Genomic DNA, 22,692 nt, shown 5'->3' with positions numbered 1-22,692 from the left:
TCGAATTGGATGCCAAAGTTGCAGACAGTCTGTCAGTCTTTTTCACCCTGAGACAATGGCCGGGGAGGGGAATGAAATGGGGTGGCAAGGGTACAGAGTTTGTGACGGTGGCCAAAGATCTTTGGTCTTCCCAATGTTTAATTGGAGGAAATTGAGGCTTATCAAGATTGGATGTCAGACAACACAGAGGCAGTGGAGGAGTCGAGACAGGTGGTGGAGAAATAGAGCTGGGTGTCATCAGTGTACATGTGGAAGCTGATCCCACTTCTTCAGGTGATGCTGCAAAGGGATAGCATGTAGATGAGGAAGAGAAGGGGGGCCAAGGATATGTACTTAGGGAACCCTGGAGGTAATGGTAGAGGATGAGAAGAGAAGCTGCTGTAGATTGTCTGGCTATGATTGGATAGATAAGAGTGGTAACAAGTGAGAGCAGTCACACTGAGCTGGACAAAAGAGGAAAGATGTTGGAGGAGGGTGGTGTGGTTGACCATGTAGAAGGCTGCAGAGAGGTCTAGGAGGACGAGGAGGGTTAGTGCACCATGGTCACAATCAGAGAGGATGCTATTTGTGACTTTGATTAGGGCCATTTCAGTGGCAGAGAGGGAAATCTGATTGGAGAGATTCAAACATGGAGTTGCAGGGAAGTTGGGCACAGATCTGTAAGGCAGCAACACATTCAAGGACTTTGGAGAGGAAAAGAAGGTTGGAGATGGGGCGGTAGATTGCAAGGACAGAGCAGTTGAGGGTGCATTTTTTGAAGAGGGGGTGATGATGGCCCTGAAAAGGAGGGAGCAGTACTTGGGGAGAGGGAACCATTTACATTGTCAGCTAGCATGGGGGCCAGGAACACAATTTGGCTGGTCAGCAGTTTAGCGAGAACGGGATCAAGGGAGGTGGAGGTGAGCCTCATGGACAAGATGAGCTCGGAGAGGGCATGATAAGAGAGAAACTAGAGAAAGATGTGAGTTCAAGGCTAGGGCAGGGTAGCCTGGAGAGAGGTTTGGGTTGGTGGGAAAGAGGAAGGAAGGGATGGCCTCAATCTAAGTGACAAAAAAGTCCGTAAGCTTTTCACACTTGTTGTTGGAGGTTAGAATGGAGGGGCAGGGGAGTGGAGTTTAAGGAAACAGTTAGTAGGAAAAAAGAAGCCAAAGGTTATGTTTGCTCTCCAGGATCATCCTGGAGCAGTGTGTGGTTTTGGCAGAGAAGAACAACGTCTGATAGTGCTGTGGTGTGATAAAATTGACCTGTAGATAGGGTGGAGTTAGCTTGGAGCATTGACAAACCAATGTCCAGTTTCGGAGACTGTTGTGATGAAGGAGTGAATCTAGGAGCTGTTTGAAGGGCAAAGTAGCATTGGGCATGTTGCTGGATGTTATCCAGTGGAAACAGAACCTAGGAGGAGCGGAGAGTCAACTGTGAAGAAACAGAGGTTTATCCAGAAGTCCAGTGGAGGTGTATGGTGACCTCGAATGTTAGCAGTGCGCACCAGTGGAGGAGGAGGAGCAGTGGGACTGAAACCCAAGGACCAAGTTCAGGGAGCAGAGGAGAGTGAAAGGTAAATCTAACTATTGGGAAAGATTGAACAGGACGGGACTCTTTTCTCTAGAAAAAAATCAGTGAGGCGTGACTTAATAGAGGTCTTTAAAATTATGAAGGGTTTTGATAGGGAAGACGTAGAGAAAATGTTTCCACTTGTGGGGGAATCCAAACGTAGGGGTCACAAATATAAGATAGTCGCTAAGAAATTCAGGAGAAACTTCTTTACCCAGAGAGTGGTTGGAATGTGGAACGTGCTACCACAAGGAGTAGTTGAGGCGAATAGCATAGATACGTTTAAGGGGAAGGAATAAAAGGGCATGTTGATAGGGTTAAATGATGTCAGGTGGGAGGAGGCTCATGTGGAGCATAAACACTGGCACAGACCAGTCAGGTCGAATGGTTTCTAAGTGGTAAAAAGTTAAAAAGAGTGGATGTCCAAAGGGACTTAGGGGTTCAGGTACATAGATCATTGAAGTGTCATGAACAGGTGCAGAAAATAATCAAGAAGGCTAATGGAATGCTGGCCTTTATATCTAGAGGTCTAGAGTATAAGGGGGCAGAAGTTATGCTGCAGCTATTCAAAACCCTGGTTAGACCGCACCTGGAGTACTCTGAGCAGTTCTGGGCACCGCACCTTCGGAAGGACATATTGGCCTTGGAGGGAGTGCAGCATAGGTTTACTAGAATGATACCCGGACTTCAAGGGTTAAGTTACGAGGAGAGATTACACAAATTGGGGTTGTATTCTCTCGAATTTCGAAGGTTAAGGGGAGATCTGATCGAAGTTTATAAGATATTAAGGGGAACAGATAGGGTGGATAGAGAGAAACTATTTCCGCTGGTTGGGGATTTTAGGAGTAGGGGGCACAGTCTAAAAATTAGAGCCAGACCTTTCAGGAGCGAGATTAGAAAACATTTCTACACACACAGGGTTGGAGAAATTTGGAACTCTCTTCCGCAAACGGCAATTGATACTAGCTCAATTGCTAAATTTAAATCTGAGATAGATAGCTTTTTGGCAACCAAAGGTGTTAAGGGATATGGGCCAAAAGTGGGTATATGGAGTTAGATCACAGATCAGCCATGATCTTATCAAATGGCGGAGCAGGCACGAGGGGCTAAATGGCCTACTCCTGTTCTTATGTTCCTATGAATGGCATGTTTCTGTGCTGTAAATTCTATGTAATTCTATTTAAATCCATAGGATCAGTGCAGATGAGGGAGCTGGTGCGAGGAACAGCTTTGTTAAAGTGAGGAGAGCACAAGATAGGGAAAAGCAGTAGGAGTTTGAAGATTGGATTACGTAAACCAACAGCATTAACAATGTGTCACTATCTCATGATGCCATGGGGCAGAGGGTGGGGCAAAAATAGAGCAGTAAAAAAATCTACCACATAAGCAAATCAGCAGTATTTTTGCTTTTCTTCTCATATAATCATCTAAGCAAGTAGAATCTATACAGATGTGAACATGCATAAAGTTACAGATTCCTCCCATCTTATAAAGGCAAACTTTGAACAGTAGAATATTCAGCTTGAATTTAATACTTTAACGCTCTCTTCATATCACTTTGTTTCTTTAATCTTCTAACATAAAGAAAGGCAACCAATCATTTTAACAATATATACAGAGATGAAAATTCTCTTTCAAAAAAAATAGAATGAATAGTCCTGATTTTACCAACCCAGCCCACCCACCTCTCCCCCCGCAGCCAATGAGAACTGTGTGTACAGGGGTTAAAATAGAGGCAGGGCCTTCTTTCTTGGCGTACTCTCGCCGTCCTTAATTTTAACTCTCAGCTTTCAGCAGGCAGAAGAGGGTATCATTAATATTCAAAAGTCGGGGTCCTGTGATGTCATTCGGACCCAGACATTCCTTTAACGTGAGTCAGGCAAATTGCCAACCGTGCCCAGGAAAGCTTCCACAAATCGGATCCAGGGCCAGAAAAGGCCCAGGGAAGTAATAATTTAATATTTTTAAAGGTGTCCTTGTGGGCTAGAAGGAGCAGGGGTGCTCCTCTGGGCTTTACAAGGAATCCTTAGGCCTCCCTTTGCCGCGGGCTTTCCTTCCCCTTATCCCCCCCCACCCCCCATCACTTACCTTGTTGGGGACCATTTCCTTCTGTCTTTGGTGGCAGCCTACTGCCACGTGATTTCCCATCAGCCATCATGTCATTCCCGCCGGCTTCGGTTGGGAGTCCGATTTCAAATATGGTGATACGTCCTGGAGGTTAAAATAGCCTAGTCCCCTTGCGGGGGAGGGGGCGGAGAGAGCGACAAGCTGTACGAGCTTGCCGCTCTCTCCGCCTCCTCCCCCAAATAAAAGGGCTAATGTTTTTATCTGTAAAAGACACACACTCCTGTGATTTTGTTACCAAGTCAATAATTATGGAGAAAACAAAAATTCTCCTTTAAAAAGAGGAATTTCAGGCCCTACCTGATGTTTCACATATCCAACGCCATTAACTGAAATCAGTTACACTATCACCTCATAATGAGTGAAAATAATACTTCAGCTGTGAAAGGGTTTTCTTCAATATTGTAATTAATAGAAACTTAATCAACCTGTTAAGATTTTGACATGGATATGATGGTTTAACATCTGATGTGATGGGAAGTGCACCTGAAAGACTTGATGAAATTATACCGACTGTTTCCTGACTCAGCATGTCAAAGAGGAAACCACGGTAATCATACATTAGATCTAATGTTTAGTAGTGAGCCAAACCTGTTACCAGGCCTCCATGTGGGAGAGCACCTGGGCCATAGTGACCATAATATTATACGATTTCAATTGGCTGGTAAAACCAAAGATACTGAAAATCTACAATTAATTCCAGATTTCAGAAGGGCTAACTTTACTAAAATGGCAGAGGATTTGGAGCAGGTTAATTGGTCAACCCTACTGGGTGGTGATATGGAATACAATGGAAAGTTTTTAAGAACAAAATTAAACACGTGGCAGCTGTGTACATGCCCAAAGTCAAAAGAAGGGAGGGTGGTAAGAAAAAGTCAAGATGGCTGATTGGTCATGTACAAAGTCTATTAAGACATAAACAGAAATGTTTTTGTAAATTAAAGGCACTTAATACTCAACCAAAATTTCATTTTTATCTCCTTTTTTAGTCTACTTTATACATCCAGTGTATCTGCATCCCAGCTTATTTCTGATCCATTCCACCTAGCTCCCGCTGGAGTTACAGAAGGAGTCTACTGGAACAGCTGAGAAAATTAAGCCCCAATAAAGCTAATCTTTCTGTCTTGCTGGGGGTAAAGTTACAGAATGTGCTTTTGCTTTTTTTAACCCAGATTTTGGTTTCTCAAGCCACACACCATTCTTCAGCTGAGAGGGTGGTCAAATAGCCTGTGCCCAGGTGCCTGGGAATACTGTAAACTGTAACTAACCAGGGGGAGGTGTGGAGGGGTACACATAGTGACTCACCCTCCTATTACCCTTCCTCCTACCTTGTAGGAAAGCAACTGACCTCTGCACAACGCCTTCTCCTGATGGCATAGCTGAGATAAGGAGCTCACTGTGTGGGAGTCATATCCTGGCCACCCATGGCTCAGAGTGTCAGAGCAGCACAATGCCATCACGCCACATCCTGGCCAATTTTTTTATTCCAGTTCAGAAGTATTATTGCTGCTCTCAATGGGTTAAATATAAGACAAGACAGTAAATTTTCATCGTCTCAGCACAGAGCTTCAAGGCCAGGAATGCATATCAGAAATTTGGGCGATTCATGGGGCCCACAGTCTTGCATCCATTCAATGAATGGGAAATTGCGAGTTTGCGAATTATGCACTTCCCTGAATTCCTGCTTTGCGCTGCTGGTGCACTAAAGACAAACCTTACCCCAATATATTACCTGTTGTCAGTGTTTACCATCATGTTCTGCTGGTTAAAAATACAAGATTTAAAAATCAAAGTAATCTTTGCTGAAACATAGATTAAATGTTCAGTTTACTTTTTAAAAATCCAATGTTCTTTCTTCCTGCTTGAATATGGTGAATGACAGCCCTATAGTACTTCTCCCAAATGACCATTTCTAATGCAAGAGTTGAGACGGTGGGCTCGATTTTCGCACCCCAAGCGGGTGCGTTTGTGGCGGGGGGGCTGCGAAAATTGGGGATTCCCGGGGCGGGTCCAGAGCCCGGCTCCAACCCGCCCACTTCCGGGTTCCCCAGTGACGCGCTGACATGCGCACGCAGCCCCCGCATGTGGGACTCCCGCCAGCAATTAAAGCCGGCGGGATGCCACTTGAAGTAATTAACCAGATACTTCAGGTCGTTTATAGACCTGATTGATCTGATATTTTAGGGGGGGTGGGATTTTCAAGTCAACTGGGACTGTTTCCCGTACTGTGGCAGCTTCAAAGGTCCATTTGACAGGTGTGGGGGGGGGAGACCCTCACTTATTGCAGGAGGCCACTCTGTCACTTTGGACAAAGTTTGGCCTCCACCACCCTCCTCCTCACAATAAAATTCACAAACTTGCACACTTACCCCCATGTCCAGACACATTTATCTACCTTGCGGACCCCCTCAGATGTACATCTTTCGGATGGGGGCCGCCGTAGCTGCAGTCATGACCTCCTCGGAGGACGAACAGCATCACAAGCCTCGCTGGCCACGCCGTCCACCTCTGACACGTGGAGCTCCACAACACAGTGCTGTGACACATCCACCTGCACAGCAGGAGGGAGGGCAACGGCAGAGAGAGATGCGTCGCAGAAGGCACTACCCTCGCCAGAGGGCCTACAGACCGAGGCTCAGCTTCCTGGACCTCTCTGAGCAGCAGTGGACATCTGCAGCCTCCTTCATGCCGAGCTGCTCCCGGCTGGCCCGAGCACCATCTTCTTACCTGTCGCTGTCAAAGTCACCACTGCCCTCAACAACTTCTCCTTCGCATCCTTCCAGGGTGCCACCGGGGACATCGCTGATGTCTCTCAGCCGTTTGCACAAAAGAGCCCTGCAAATACACCTACACCCACTCTGCAGTGACACAATGGGTGGCATCAGTTGTGGGTCTTCATAGTGATCCTCAGGAAGGGGCATTATTGCACAAACCAGACAAGATTCGCAAAGATGTGGCAGTAGTGGTGACAATATAATATGTAATGTGAGTTGATCAGAAATTAAATTTAAGTAAAAACCATGATAAACCCTCAAACACCCTTGTGCATCCCCTTCATGCTCACGACACGTTTGCCTTACGCTTCTTACTGCACATATGTGATGTATGCCCTGTGGCTGCAGCACAGGTAGTGGCAGGTTGGGTGAGGCTGAACGTGAAAGAGATGCGTGAGAGGGTGAGTATGAGATAGAGCCATGAGATTGTATGAGGATTGGGTTGAGTGGTAGTGGTGGGATGAGTACTGGCGAGGTGAGTAAGTGCAGGTAAGATGAGGATGAGCTTTGAGTGGGTGTGAGGAGTGATGTGATAGAGTAGTGTTAGCAGTGCAGAAGGAGATGTGGGGTGGGGGTGGTGATGTGGCAGACGGAGTGTCGGGGAATGGGTAAGTGTACTCACTTCGGCTGACCTACTTAGGTGATTGAAGCGCCTCCTGCACTGTATGCAGGTGCGCGATATGTTGGTGGTGCTGGTGACCTCCTCTGCCACCTCGAGCCAGGCCTTTTTGGTGGCAGAGGCAGGCCACTTCCTCCCGCCCGCCGGGGTGAAGATCTCTGTCCTCTCCCTCCCCCTCACCCCATCCAATAAGACCTGGAGTGAGGCATCATTAAACCTGGGAGCAGCCTTCCCCCTGAGCTGCTCCATGCTGTAATTTTTCCTATTTCCTGCAGCATCAGTCAGTGGAGGACTGCCCCTTTAAATAGGGCTCCTCCAGCTGACAGCCTATGCTGTGCATGCACAGTCTGCCCGCTGCACAGCTTTCCAGCGCGAAACCCGGAAGCAAAGGTAAGTACCTTCAATCAAGCTGTGATTGCGTGCAGAGCACCCCGAATTCACTGGGCGCGTTACCCACGTGCCCAGTCAACCCCCCGCTGCCAACCCGCCGCCTTCCTAATATCGGGCCCAGTGTGTTGATTCTAGCACTCAGGGCATTGCAACCAAGTCCAATCCTGTTCGCACCATATGTTTTTCAAGCGAGAGCGGGATCTGTTTCTGGCTGGGGCAGAGATCACCTCTTACAAAAGGTAGATAATGCATAGGATTCAGGGTCAGTGTGATCTCCTGGACTTGTTTCGATCGCCAAAGTGGTCGGAGAGGAATTTCCCAGAATTTTTTCCCCCAAATTGGCCTGGGTTTTTACCTGGTTTTTTGCCTCTCTCTGAAGATCACATGGTTTTGGGTGGGGTGGAGAGCGTATGCAATACATAAGGTATCACAATTGTGTGGCACAGGCTGGATGGACCAGAGGGTCTTTTCTTGTTCGTCATTGTATGTTCGTAACAGCGGCAACTGGAAATCTTGACTGATTCTCTCTTCTGTAGCCAGGCAACACTGAAGTCAAGTGCAGTACCCCACTGTTGTCCTAGCTAAGAACAGGTAATGCAGCACAAAGCCAGGAATCAAACATGGGACCCTCCTTGTTTCCTTGTCCTTCCCTGTCTGTGTGACTCAGTGCCACAGCACAGGGAAGACTCCCTCTATCTGCTATGTGTAAACAGGGTTTTTGCCGTACATCCAGCAAAGTACTTCCAGCGGTGGAGCAGGAGCAGCTCCGAGGAAATTCTTGGCCATATTCTTTATATCCAGTTCATCATTTTGCTATACATAGCCCACAGAAGAAATCCTTCCTCCACATGGTCCCACTTACCCAAAGAGCAATTAGAAAGCAAATATTGAAAACATTTATAGATGTGCTCGTGTTATCTCTTGTTAGAATCTGTTCCAATACTGAAGAAGAGGTGAGAGTAGCTGCCCCTGACATCCAGGCAGCATTCAAATGAGTTTGGTATTGTAAGATTCTCAAAATTCACAGATCCCCCAAAAACTCGGAGGAAAAAAGAAAGGACTTTGGACTCTTTTCTAACCATTTCAGGGTGATGAAATATTGGGCCGACTCACACACGCGCGACACCAGGAAGCATCAACCAGGGAAAAGTACTTTTCGAGGAATCCACGTCCTTTAAGGGACTCGCTTCCTCATAGGGGCGACTGTAAGAATTCTGGGAATTCACCTTTTCCCTGAGTATGGTCATTGACTAAAATCCTAAGATGGAAGGATAGGTGAGAGGTCACCAGACGAATCAACAACACACACAGTGGAATGTGGGAGAATTACTGCTTCAGACATGTCTCTGTTTTAATGCAAAACCTACAGCAGGTGGTCAACACTCAGCACTAATTCGAAAGGTAGTGGGCCATTGAAAGAGGCAACTGCTCCAAACATGATGGGGCCATGTCATTGTTTTAAAGCAAAACCGATCAACACCTAGGACGTTGGATACAAAAGGAAGCCTTGTGTGACAAGCTCTAAAAATCGGAATTAACAATGACCCATCGGGAGAAGCAATTGCAACATGATGAGGGACCATCAAAAAGCCATCAAAGATTCTTAAGGACTTTGTAAGAACTGTTTAAACAGACAGGAAGTGCCTTTTTTATAAGTGACTAAGACCATTGTAAGAGACAGATATAGAAGTGGAAACTTGAAACCTCTCCCTCTCTCTCTCTCTCTGGCTTGCTGGCTCTGGTGTTCTGCTTCTCTTGTTCTGCCTGTCTCTGGAAGGAGAGCAGCTTCCAGCAAAACCAACGAACTCTACGTGAGAGAACCGGTCAGCCAGACCTGCAAGGGCAAAGCAGTTCAGTTCAGCTAGGAGTTCGACAGCTCGGGAGATGACAGTTCAACAAGGCGAGGGGGCAACAGGAAGTCAGTTCAACAGAGAAGGTCAGCAGCTCTAGAAGCAGGCCAACACACAAGAAGAAACCAGAGCAACAGCCCCAGCGACCATCAGACACCTCACGGCAACAAGGGCCTTACAAAACAACCAACCGAATATTACCACCAACCAACCGGGTAATATTGGGCCACCACGACCAAAGAAAACCGGGAGAAAACCGAAGATCCGCAAAGTTTCCACGCTACAATCTATTTTTGACTTACCTCTGGGTGAATTACTGTCAAGGATTCGTTTGGTGAGCATTATCTCTGGTCCTTTAGAGTCCAACTTAGCTAGTATAGTGGGATTGGGAGGGGTGAGGCATCTTTCTACTGTAATTTCCCTCGTGTGTACTGAAGTGTTCCCCATTTTATTAGAGTGTTAAGATTGTTGTGTTGTATTTTCTCTCTTGCACCAAAACCAGTTGTCTGCTGCACTTTGTCACAACCCCCAAATAAGTCCAAGGTCTAGAACCAAGGGAGTGGGAGCAATTCGAACCACTCAGTAGTCAGAGGTGAAGCTGACACACACCACCACCCCCTACAGTATCCAGGAGCACTAGCAAAATTGATGTCAGTGGGGGGACAGGGGAGCTCTGTGTAAAAATGTTCCAGGGGCTGGAGTCAGACTTGACACAAGGAGTGATGGTTGTAGGTGTCAGAGTCCAATCATCACAGCCACAGAACATCACTCAGGGAAGCATTCTTGGCCCAACCATTTTCAGCTACTCCATCAATGACCTTCCCACCAACATAAGGTCAGGAGTGGAGTTGTTTGCTAATGAGTCCACAGTGTTCAGCTCCATTCACAACTCCTCCAATAATGAAGCATCCCATGCCAGCCTGCAGCTGGATTTGGCCTTAACAATCGGCACGTAACATTTGTGCTGCAGAAGTGCCAGGTAATGACCATCTCCAATGAGAAAAACCCCAACCACCTTCCCCTTGTCCTTCAATAACACTACCATCGCTAAGTCCCCATCATCAACATCTTAGGGATCACCATTGACCAGAAGCTTAGCTTCACCAGCCATATAAACACCGTGGCTACAAAAGCAGGGCAGAGACTGGTTACTCTGTGACGACTGGGTCACCTCTTGACCCTTCAAAGCCTCTTCACTGCCTACAAGGATCCAGTCAAGATTGTAATGGAATTCTCACCACTCGCCTGGATGGGTGCAGCCGCAACAACACACAAGAAGCTCGACCCCCTCCAGAATAGGATTTGTTTGATTGGCACCCCTGCCATTGGACTCAATATCCACATCTTCCACCACCGGTGTACTGTGACTGCAGTATGTACCGTCTACATAACGCATTGCAGCTATTCACGAATGTTACTTCAACAGCACCTCCCTCCTCTGTGACTTTTACTATCAAGAAGGACAAGAACAGCAATATTGAGGGAACACCATCATCTCCAAGATTCCCTTCAAGTCACACAGCATCTTTACTTAGACATATATCATCATTCCATCATTGCACTGGGTCAATATCCTGCAATTCCCTACCCAATACCATTGTTGGAGCACCATTATCACAATGATTGTACCAGTTCAAGGAGAAGACCCACCACTACCTTCTCAGGGCAACTTGAGATGGGCAATAAATACGGCCTAGCCAGCATCACCCACATCACAAGAGCAAATAAAAAACAATTATAAGATGTTATGCAGGTGGTGTTAACTATAAATATATGCCAGGTACATATTGATACACTACACTGTTGATGGCATGGTATAGTTGTCCTTATGCTCAGTGTAAAAGATTGTAGGACTGATTTTCCTGCCCTTTTCCTCTGGGGAATGCCCAGTTCACAAAGCACAAAGGTCAGGAAAAATTAGCAGAGGCCAGGTTCACTGGTTCTCCATCCCTTCTATGTAGCCCCGGGGATTTCTGGAGCTTTCCTGATGAAGGGTGGAGCTTGGCCTACGACTGCAGTCAATGTAGACCCATTGGAGCAATGCAAATTACAAAAAGTTACAGTACATAGAAATTACAACACAGAAACAGACCATTTGGGGGTTGGTGTTTATACTCCACATAAACAGTAGTCCTAATCCCATGTGCATGCTCTGTTCCCATATACCTTTCTTCCATTTTCCTTCAACCACCTATCTATCTGACCTATTCTTAAATGTTGACAAGGTCTCTGCTTTAACCACTAACTCTGGTTGTGCAATCCTTTGTGTAAAAACGTTTCTCCTGCTCTCTGTCCTAAATCTCTTCCATTTAATCTTACTTCTATGTCCCCTTGATCTAGACCCCTTAATCACTGGAAACAATTTGTTTCTATCCATTCTGTTCCATTCCTTGATAATTTTATAAACATCTCTATCAAATCATCCCTTAATATTCTCTGTTCTAATAAAACAGCCCCAGTTTTTCAAGTATTTCTTCGTATTTGTGTTTCATCATACCAGCCAGCACCAAGGGAGCAACATGAAAATTTGCCCTCATGATCACTACAAGCATGACTGAGCCTGAAGCCTTTTCACATGAATGAAAGAGCACCAGTAAAACAATATCATGTATTCTGATAATATTCTCTAATGAACATTTTGTGGGTTAGTCATAAAACATCCCTGAAGGCTGTGCAGCTGGCTTTTTAAGTAGCAATTCTCAATTGTGTATTATCAATTCTGATTCACATATAATGGGTAACACTGGAGATTATTCTACTTTCATTTGCTTTGTTAAGATATTTTATTATTTTCCATCTTCTTCTCTTGGACTTTTTACACCGCACACTATTCCTAGGTCACGTATCTATGGATTGCCCAATCAAAAGCAGTGAGTCCTCTATGGCAACTGTTAGGGAAACTCAGCGCCCATTCTCAAGAAGTGCTGCTATCAAAATGAAATTGCCCAGTTGGATGAGTCAACTTGCATCACAAGAGGAGCACAAAGGTCTCCAACACAGATTCAGGGTTAGAAGTACACTGGTGTGCTAGGTGAAAACCACAAAGTACACACAATTCGCTCATCTGGCCCTCATTCTATAAACATGATCCCTTTGTTCCCTGCGTGAAACGTATTCTATCTGTATCCATGTGTAATGTTCTCATGTGGATTCAAGGTTGCTTTGATATCTCAGCATGTGTGACCTGGCAACAACAGGACTGCTGTGACAAGTTTCTTGCTTTAGGCCATGAGATTCTCTTAACTGAAATAGGTGAGATGTGGAGATGCTGGTGATGGACTGGGGTGGACAAATGTAAGGAGTCGCACAACACCAGGTTATAGTCCAACAGATTTATTTGAAATCACAAGCTTTCGGAGCTTTGCTCCTTCGTCAGGTGAGTGACCTGACGAAGGAGCAAAGCTCCGAAAGCTTGTGATTTCAAATAAAGCTGTTGGACTATAACCTGGTGTTGTGCGACTCCTTACATTTGAAATAGGTGACAATCAGATTCTCCTTAACTTTCCATGCCAGTGTTACCATCTGTTCTGCTGATGCAGGCTGTTGGAAGCACCTTGCATGGCCAGACATGGTTTTGCTATTCATTGATTTCAAGGTGGAGATACTTCTTGATTACAAGGTTATGCAAAAAGGAACAGTCCACACACATTCTCCACATTTTGTCTAGTTTATACTTAAAGCCCTTTCCCCAAATGATCAAGACACAGACATTTCTTGTTGAGGTCAAGTTTGCGGTTTAATGGATCACTCCTCCGCTGCCTATGACAAACCATGAGGTGGTGAGGTAGAGCTGGGTGTTGTCAGCTTACATATGGAATCTGACATTGTGTTTTCGGATGATGTCGCTGAGGGGCAGCATGTAGACCCATCACTACTCCTCTGGCTTCCTACTCTCCTGCCACCATCGCAGACTTGAGTCCCCCCTTGGATAAGCCCATGGCTATCCTCTGTACTTCTCTCAGCATTCTCTGAAGGACCCATCAAAGAATCATGGAATCATAGAAAGGTTACAGCACGGAAGGAGGCCATTCGGCCCATCGAGTCCGCGCCGGCTCTATGCAAGAGCAATCCAGCTAGTCCCACTCCCCCGCCCTATCCCCGTAGCCCTGCAAATTTTTTACTTTCAAGTACTTATCCAGTTCCCTTTTGAAGGCCATGATTGAATCTGCCTCCACCACCCCTTCAGGCAGTGCACTCTCGATCCTAACCACTCGCTGTATAAAAAAGTTTTTCCTCATTTTCTTCATAAAAAGGAAAATATAATAATATATTTTTCCTCATATTCTTCATAAGAAGGAAAATATAGTAATATATTTTTCTCTAGTAATATATTTTTCTCTCTGTGTAGGGAGGCTTATAATGATAGTTTGGAAAACTTTACATACAGAACAGAATGTGCACATCACAAGTGCCATGTTGTTTACCCAGTGTACCCTGATCTACATCACTTTCTAAAGGGTGTGAGGTATCCGTGAGTGTGAGAAGTGATGGTTCTTGTTGTTCGAAGGATGGCTGTCTAAAAAATCTTTAGTGTCTCACTGAGTTGATGATCTTTCAAATTAAACAAATACTGATCTATTTGATGGAAAAGGACTGCTGTGACAAGTTTCTTGCTTTAGGACATGAGATTCCCTGTTGTACATCACTATTATTTCAAGAACAGATATGCTGTCTTCCTATCTCCTGTCACCTCACCAATTTCAACAACTTAGAGTCATAGAGTCATAGAGTTATACAGCACGGATAGAGGCCCTTCGGCCCATCGTGTCCGCACCGGCCATCAGCCCTGTCTACTCTAATCCCATATTCCAGCATTTGGTCTGTAGCCTTGTATGCTATGGCATTTCAAGTGCTCATCCAAATGCTTCTTGAATGTTGTGAGGGTTCCTGCCTCCACAACCCTTTCAGGCAGTGAGTTCCAGACTCCAACCACCCTCTGGGTGAAAAAGTTCTTTCTCAAATCCCCTCTAAACCTCCCGCCTTTTACCTTGAATCTATGTCCCCTTGTTATAGTACCCTCAACGAAGGGAAAAAGCTCCTTAGTATCCATCCTATCTGTGCCCCTCATAATTTTGTACACCTCAATCATGTCCCCCCTCAGCCTCCTCTGCTCCAAGGAAAACAAACCCAATCTTCCCAGTCTCTCTTCATAGCTGAAGCACTCAAGCCCTGGTAACATCCTGGTGAATCTCCTCTGCACCCTTTCCAAAGCGATCACATCCTTCCTGTAGTGTGGCGACCAGAACTGCACACAGTACTCCAGCTGTGGCCTAACCAGTGTTTTATACAGCTCCATCATAACCTCCTTGCTCTTATATTCTATGCCTCGGCTAATAAAGGCAAGTATCCCATATGCCTTCTTTACCACCTTATCTACCTGTTCCGCCGCCTTCAGGGATCTGTGAACTTGCACACCAAGATCCCTCTGACCCTCTGTCTTGCCTAGGGTCCTCCCATTCATTGTGTATTCCCTTGCCTTGTTAGTCCCTCCAAAGTGCATCACCTCGCACTTTTCCGGGTTAAATTCCATTTGCCACTGTTCCGCCCATCTGACCAACCCATCTATATCGTCCTGCAGACTGAGGCTATCCTCCTTGCTATTTACCACCCTACCAATTTTTGTATCATCAGCGAACTTACTGATCATACCTTTTACATTCATATCCAAGTCATTAATGTACATAGCCAGCCTATGTACTGGGAACTAATAGAACTGATCACAGACAGTGATAGTTTGGTTGCTAGTCACAACCAGGAAAACTGGAACTATAGCACCCATGCCTTTGTCACCTCAAGACTAGAATATTCCAATGCTATCCTGGCTGGCCTACCACCTTGCACCCTCAGTAAACTTGAGCTCATCCAAAACTCTGCTGCCTGTATCCTAACTTGCACCAAATGATGTTCGCCCATCACCCCTGTGATCGCTAACCTACATTGGCTCCCGGTCCGGCAACGCCTCGATTTTAAAATTCTCATCCCTGTTTCCAAATCCCTCCATGACCTCACTCCTCCCTATCTCTGTAACCTCCTCCAGCCCTACAACCCCCTGAGATCTCTGCGCTCCTCCAATTCTGGCCTCTTGCGCATCCCTGATTATGTTCGCTACACCATTGGCGGCCGTGCCTTCGGCTGCCTAGGCCCTGGGCTCTGGAATTCCCACCTTAAACCTCTCCACCTCTCTATCTCTCTCTCACCTCCTTTAAGACGCTCTTTAAAACCTACCTCTCTAACCAAGCTTTAGGTCACCTGCCCTAATATCTCCTAATGTGGCTCGGTGTCAAATTTTGTTTGATAATGCTCCTGTGAAGTGCCTTAGGACATTTTACTACATTAAAGGTGCTATATAAATGTATGTTGTTGTTGATGTTATACAGGTGTGAATAAAATTCTCTTATTCTTGCAGTCCTGTGGTGCTTCATACCTTCTCCATATCAGTATACAACAGTGCACATACTTTCTATTAAACATCTAATCTATTTTTCTGCATCAATAAATTTATTTTAAATCAATCAACATGATTTTAACTCTCGCTAATCACGGGAAAGGAGCAGGAAGCAGTTAAAATGGAGCGACTCCATTTCCTGCTCCGTTCCTGCCAATTTTAAGATACGAATCCTGAATTTCATATAAAGTATCTAAGGTAAAAAAAAACTAAGCTGAACAGAATTTGCAGTCTCAAATATGGAAACAGTGGGGTGAGTGCTGTGTTAAATCTACATTTTATTTGTCAGTATAAAGGGGCCGAATATCCATGGCCTTTCTGGCGCACTAATGTCATAACTTCAGTGGGATTCTAGGATGGCCTTTTTGGGGATAAAGCCGCTGCCCACCCAAACTAGGCCATCAGTAAAAGTAGGGACTGGGGCGAAGGCTCCCTAAGTCAGGAATTCTACTTTCCAGGTCCTCACAGGTGCCCAGCATAGGGACAGCCAAGGTACACCTGGTGAGACCAGGCATACTCAGCTGACCAAAAGCATAAGTGAAGCCTACCTGGGCTAAATATACCAGAAAGAATATTTATAATTTTTTTTTAAATCATTTTAAAGTGGCCCCTTTATAAAGGGAACCCTGGGGGCAGAGCCACTATAACCTCTTTTGGTGGGGGGGTGGGGGGAGCAACCTGGCACCCCTCCCCTGGAATCAACTAAACGCACTGAATTTTCTGGCATCGTGGGGCTGACAGATATGCAAAACAGGGTACCTCCCCCCACCCATCGAACTTAGACGGGGTCAGTGGCAGAGCCTGAGCAAGTGTTTCTTGGTACCAGTGCTGGGATATGCCCCCCACATGCTTTTCAGCCCCATACTGTTTGATATACTGACGTTCCTAAAGACAGGTATGACATCCATTTGGTACAACTTCATTTAAGCTTGACTTAAAAAGTGTGTCTTTGCTGCCAATGAACGTTTATTGTTTCAAGATATTGAGCAATTATGATTAATTCACAAGAAATAAGATACAGTGCAAGCTGAAAAATTGTCATTTTTTAAATTACTTTTGAATTTGGTCTTGCCTACAATGGAGGATATGTGAAACAACAGAATGCTTATAGCAGTTCAATAGGAATTAGGTTGAATACATCTGAAATAAAAGGGCTTCAATGGGCCATCAAAAGGAATACTCCAACTTTTTGTAACCTTATATGGTCTTCATTCAGCTGCAATAAACAGTTCCCAACTGACCACTATGAAATCCTATATCCAAGTAATCATCTTAATTACTTTACTAAATAATATCCTTAGGGGCAACTCCTTTTTTTTCCAAAACTTACTTCAAGTTGTCAAAAATGAATCTTTGGTTCATTGCCGGGGAATTAGAAATTTTAAAAAAGCGCTTAGATGATTCAAAGGGGGATTTCAGCAACATCCTTCACAATTACTTACACACGCAGGCAATGTGGTTTGCTAGTGTCTTCCTTTAAATGAAAAAGGATGAGTTTATTGGTAATGTCCATCTCAATGTCCGTTCTTCCTACCAAAGTCCGTTTTCAGCAGAGTGACCCTGTTTACATTGCTGGCTATCTACAGGCTGCCCTCACTGTTGATCTCTGTAAAACTTACATTATCTAATTTTTCTTAGAGAAAGCTCGAACCATTGATTTATTTTTATGCTGGATATTAGGAACATAGGAACAGGAGTAAGCCATTTAGTCCCTCGAGCCTGTTCCACCATTCAGTGAAATCATGGCTGATCTGTGACCTAACTCCATATACCCGCCGTAGCCTCATATTCCTTAATACCTTTGGTTAACAAAAATCAATCAATCTCAGATTTAAACCAGCTACATGCCACTTTGTAGGTAACTAGATAATTATGGAATGCAGAATTTATAAGAAAGACATGACAATTCATAATAAAATTAATTCAATTTTCCACATCTCATTAAATATCCTCCCTATATCTAATGTAAGAACATAAGAAATAGGATCAGGAGTAGGCCATGTGGCTCCTCGAGCCTGCTCCTCCATTCAATCAGATCGTGGCTGATGTTCGACCTCAACTCCACTTTCCCGCCTGATCCCCATATCGCTTGATTCCCCAAAAATCTATCCATCGCAGCCTTGAATATATTCAATGACTCAGCATCCACAGCCCTCTGGGTAGAGATTTACAAAGATTCACCACCCTCTGCGTGATGAAATTCCTCCTCATCTCAGTCTTGAATAGCCGCCTCTTTATCCTGCGACTATGCCCCTTAGTTCTAGACTCTCTAGCCTGAGGAAACAAGCTCTTAGCATCTACCCTGTCAAGCCCCCTCATAATCTTATATGTTTCAATGAGATCACCTCTCATTCTTCTAAACTCCAGAGAGTTTAGGCCCATTTTACTAAACCTTTCTTCATAGGATAACCCTCTCATCCCAGGAATTAATCTAGTGAACCTTCATTGCACCGCCTCCAAGGCATGTATATACTTCTTTAGATAAGGAGACCAAAACTGTACACAGTACTCCAGGTGAGGTCTCACTAAAGCCCTATACAACTTAGTAAGACTTCCTTACTCTTGTACTCCAACTTCCTTACAATAAAGGCCAACATGCCATTTGCTTTCCTAATTGTCTGCTGTACCTGCATACTAACATTTTGTGTTTCTTGTACGAGGACACCCAAGTCTCTCTAAACACCAACATTTAATAGTTTCTCACCATTTAAAAAATATTCTGTTTTTCTATTCTTCCTACCAAAGTGAATAACCTCACATTTCCCCACATTCTCCTCCATCTGCCACCTTCTTGCCCACTAATGTGGTTTTCTGTCTTTTATATATGGTGTTACATATGGCAGAAAATATTTTGCTTTGCTCAAACAGTGACTTTTCATCCATGGGTGTCCTGTACATAAACCCAAAATACATATTCACCAAAATAGAGACACCAGCTTGAGAGCCAGGTACCTTTTACACTGGCACACTATGTTATGCCAGCATGATATTGACAAATGCAGTTCACCAGGGTCACACCACTAGGTTTATGCCAAAATCCAGTCTATGTTAAATTTACTTTAATACAAGTTTAGATGTATAAATGGGATAATAGAGAAAGGGTGTTGTCCTCATACCTGATTTAAGACTGCTTTTGCACACACCCTTAAGGATAATATATGGGAAGGAACCAGTCATGCTTCTTTGCACTAAAACTGCAGGGAACTACAATTGTTCAATTGCCATACTGGTAACAATAAAACAGTCAGTTGGCTCTCAGCTTTTATGCAATGAAATCCATTTTCTGTAGCCTGATGGCAGGCTTGTAGACCCATTTAAATCTAGGTATATTTATCTGCCACTGCGTTACAGCAACAGATTTAACAGCATAAATCCTTCTTTGTACTAAAATGGTACATGACTACGACAGTACATTCGCCATACTGATATCAATAATACAAGGGTTAATTATTGCATTTGCCTTATTGTAAATATTTTATACTATGGTTAACATATTGATCAAGGAATTGATGGAGGACTAAATGAAAATACACAAAAGATCAAATTGATCAATAGGTCTTAGTGAGTCTATGTAAAAAAGAAACTTAAAAGAACTCCCATTCGTATGATGTCTTATCACATCGCTCAGATCTTCCCAGAGCACTTTACATCCAATGCACTGCTTTTTGAAGTATAATGTAAACAAATGTGGCAGCCAATTTGTGCACAGCAAAATCCCACAAATAACCAATGAAATGAATGACCAGTTAACTAGGTTGGCAATGTTAACTGAGGGAGGAATGATGGCCAGGACATCAGGATAACTCCCTGCTTTTTTTTCAAATAGTGGCTTGGGATCTTCTACATCTACCTGAGCAGGCAAAGTAAGCAAATTAATGTACCATTAATCTTGACTATTAGGCTAAGCCTAAACAATTGAGATTTTCTAATTCTGATTTTTATTGAGCACATGCAGAAAATTGGAATAGACTATTATTAGAATAAATTCCCTGTCCCATGTAGCAGCCAAGTCATCTGGAGAGTACCAGTTAATTCTGCTAGTCTCTTTTCTTTATTATTGACGCATCCTTAACAGCAGCTCAAATGCTTTTGCCTCAAGTAACTGAGACTAAAGGGAATACATAGAATTACATAGAATTTACAGCACAGAAACAGGCCAATCGGCCCAACTGGTCTCTGCTGGTGTTTATGCTCCACACAAGCCTCCTCCCACCCTACTTCATCTAACCCTATCTACATATCCTTCTATTCCTTTCTCCCTCATGTACTTATCTATCTTTCCCTTAAAGGCATCTATGCTATTGACCTCAACTATTCCATGTAGTAGCTAATTCCACATTCTAACCACTCTCTGGGTAAAGAAGTTTCTTCTGAATTCTTTATTGGATTTATTAATGACTATCTTATATTTCTGGCCCCTGGTTTTGGACTCCCCACAGTAGAAACATATTCTCTACGTCTACCCTATCAAACCCCTTCATAATTTTTAAAGACCTCTCTTAGTTCACTCCTCAGCCTTTCTTTTCTAGATAAAATGATAATTCCACACTAAATCCCAGATATGACAATTGTTCTTTCCTAAGTGTGAAAGGCCCAGGGCTCATGAACACCAGAAGAGTGATCATCATCCAATGGTGAGTTATCTGTGATTTAACAGAATGTTTTATCAGAGTGCACTTTAATTTTTTAATATCAAGTATTTCTAAGTGACAACTTGGCTCAATTGGTAGCATTCCCACCCCTCACACAGAAGCTTATGGGTTCAAGCCTGACTTCAGTACTTGAGTACATAATTTAGGTTGACAGTGAGGAAGTACTGCACAGTTAGAGGTGCTGTATTTTAGATGAGAAGTTAAACCTTCGGCTGTTTAGATAGACGTAAAAGATTAGATGACGCTGTTTGAAGAATGGGGGGTTCTCCTTGTCTCCTGGTCAATGTTCTTCCCTCAACCAACAATAGATTAACTGGTCATTCATCTTATTAGTTTGTGGGCAAATTGGCTGTCACATTTGCCCATATTACAGCAATGACTGCACTTTAAAAGTAATTCATTAGCTGTGAAGCATTTTCAAATGACCTGAGGACACGATAAGGTACTATATCAATGCAAGTTCTATCTTTCTTAATCAGACATTTTAGCTGCTTTCATATTGTTTTTTTCTAATTTGGATTCTGGGAGCCTGGCATCTATGAGCTGATTCTCAACTTTTATACTGTTCAATCCATTTTCTGTAGCCTAACAGCAAATTCATAGCTCCAGGTGAAAGTGAATCTATGAGTCTGCTGCCCAACGACATAAATGGGCTTAACAGCTTAACGCTTAGAGTCAGCTTACAGATGCCAGATTTCCAGAAATCTACTTAGAAGAACAGTATGAAAACTGTTTTTGTTGGTAGATACTCTACAACTGAAAGAAAAAAAACTTGCATTTATGTAACACCTTCTCACATCTCTCAGGACTTCCAGAAGCACTTCACAAAAGTTAATTACATTGAAATGCGATCACCGTTGCTATATGGGCAAATATAGCCGCCATTTTGTTCACAGTAAGGTCCCGCAAACAATAAGGAGATGACTGAGCAGTTAATTCATATTTTGACGGTGTTGGTTGAGGCAAAAATGTGTAGTTATGACAGTTCAATCTTTCTTGTGTGTGCTGGTTTTGTTTTTATGTGTGTGAACTATCAAAAAAAACTGCTGCAGCAAAATGATTATAAATCACAGAGTAAATAGGATTACTTGCATAATCTACAGCTACTATTAATTGTCTGAATATTAGCAGTGGAGTCAAGACTTATTGATTATTAATGTAGAGACTTGATCAACTGTAATGAATGAATGAGAAGCCCGGATATGTGTTGAGTGATGGTGTATACAATGGGTGTGACAAGTAGGAAGGAGTGAGTCAACACTGTGGTCATTAGGGAGTTCTCCCACAAGAAATATTTTCTTTGGCTGACCTTATTCTAATTGTTGATTGATTCGATAAACAGCTAAACTGTCTGAGGAGCTAAATAACTAATTTCAGTAAGTTGCTATTCATTGCAAAATCTAAAGGCGTTGTCAAGCTAGTAATTTTTACCTGTCAAAAAAGTAAGCTATTGTGAGTTTCTAGTTTTGCAAATGGATGTTTACAGTAATGGGTGTTCCCTGTACTTTTGATACTTTGAAGGGCTGCTGTCATCATGACAAAGGGCCTGATTTTAGCAGGCCTGCGGGTTTCCGGCGGGTTGGGTTTCGGGTGCGTGGCCTCCGCGCCCGGTGAAATTAGTGGGTTGCCCGCGCGATCGTAGCAGGCAATCCACTAATTGGAGCCACTTACCTGCTCCTCCGGGGTCCGCAATGCTGGTCTGCGCGTCGGGCGGGCTGCGCATGCACAGTACGATCTGTCAGCTGGAGGCTCTCTAGTTAAAGGGGCAGTCCTCCACTGACAGATGCTGCAACCAATGGAACAAATTAGAGCATGGAGCAGCCCAGGGGGAAGGCTGCTCCCAGTTTAATGATGCCTCACCCCAGGTATCATCAGATGGGGTGAGGAGGAGGGGGAGGACAGAGATCTTCCACCCGGCGGGCGGGAGGAAGCGGCCTGCCTCTGCCACCAAGAAGGCCTGGCTCGAGGTGGCAGAGGAGGTCACCTGCACCACCAACATATCGCCCACCTGCATACAGTGCAGGAGGCGCTCCAATGACCGCAGTAGGTCAGCCACAGTGAGAACACGTAGTCTTTCCCCTACACTCCGTCTGCCACAACACTGCCCCCACCCCACACCTCCTTCGGCACCGCTAACACTACTCTGTCACATCACCCCTCATACCCACTCAAACCCCATCCTCATCTTACCTGCACCTACTCACCTCGCCAGTACTCACCCCGCCACTGACACGCAACCCAATCCTCATACAATCTCATGGCTCTATCCCATATTCACCCTCTCGTG

The sequence above is a fragment of the Heptranchias perlo genome, chromosome 10, assembly GCF_035084215.1.
Source record: "Heptranchias perlo isolate sHepPer1 chromosome 10, sHepPer1.hap1, whole genome shotgun sequence".
Classification (NCBI taxonomy): Eukaryota; Metazoa; Chordata; class Chondrichthyes; order Hexanchiformes; family Hexanchidae; genus Heptranchias; species Heptranchias perlo.
The sequence above is the reverse complement of the archived record's forward strand: the minus strand, read 5'-3'. Positions refer to the sequence as shown.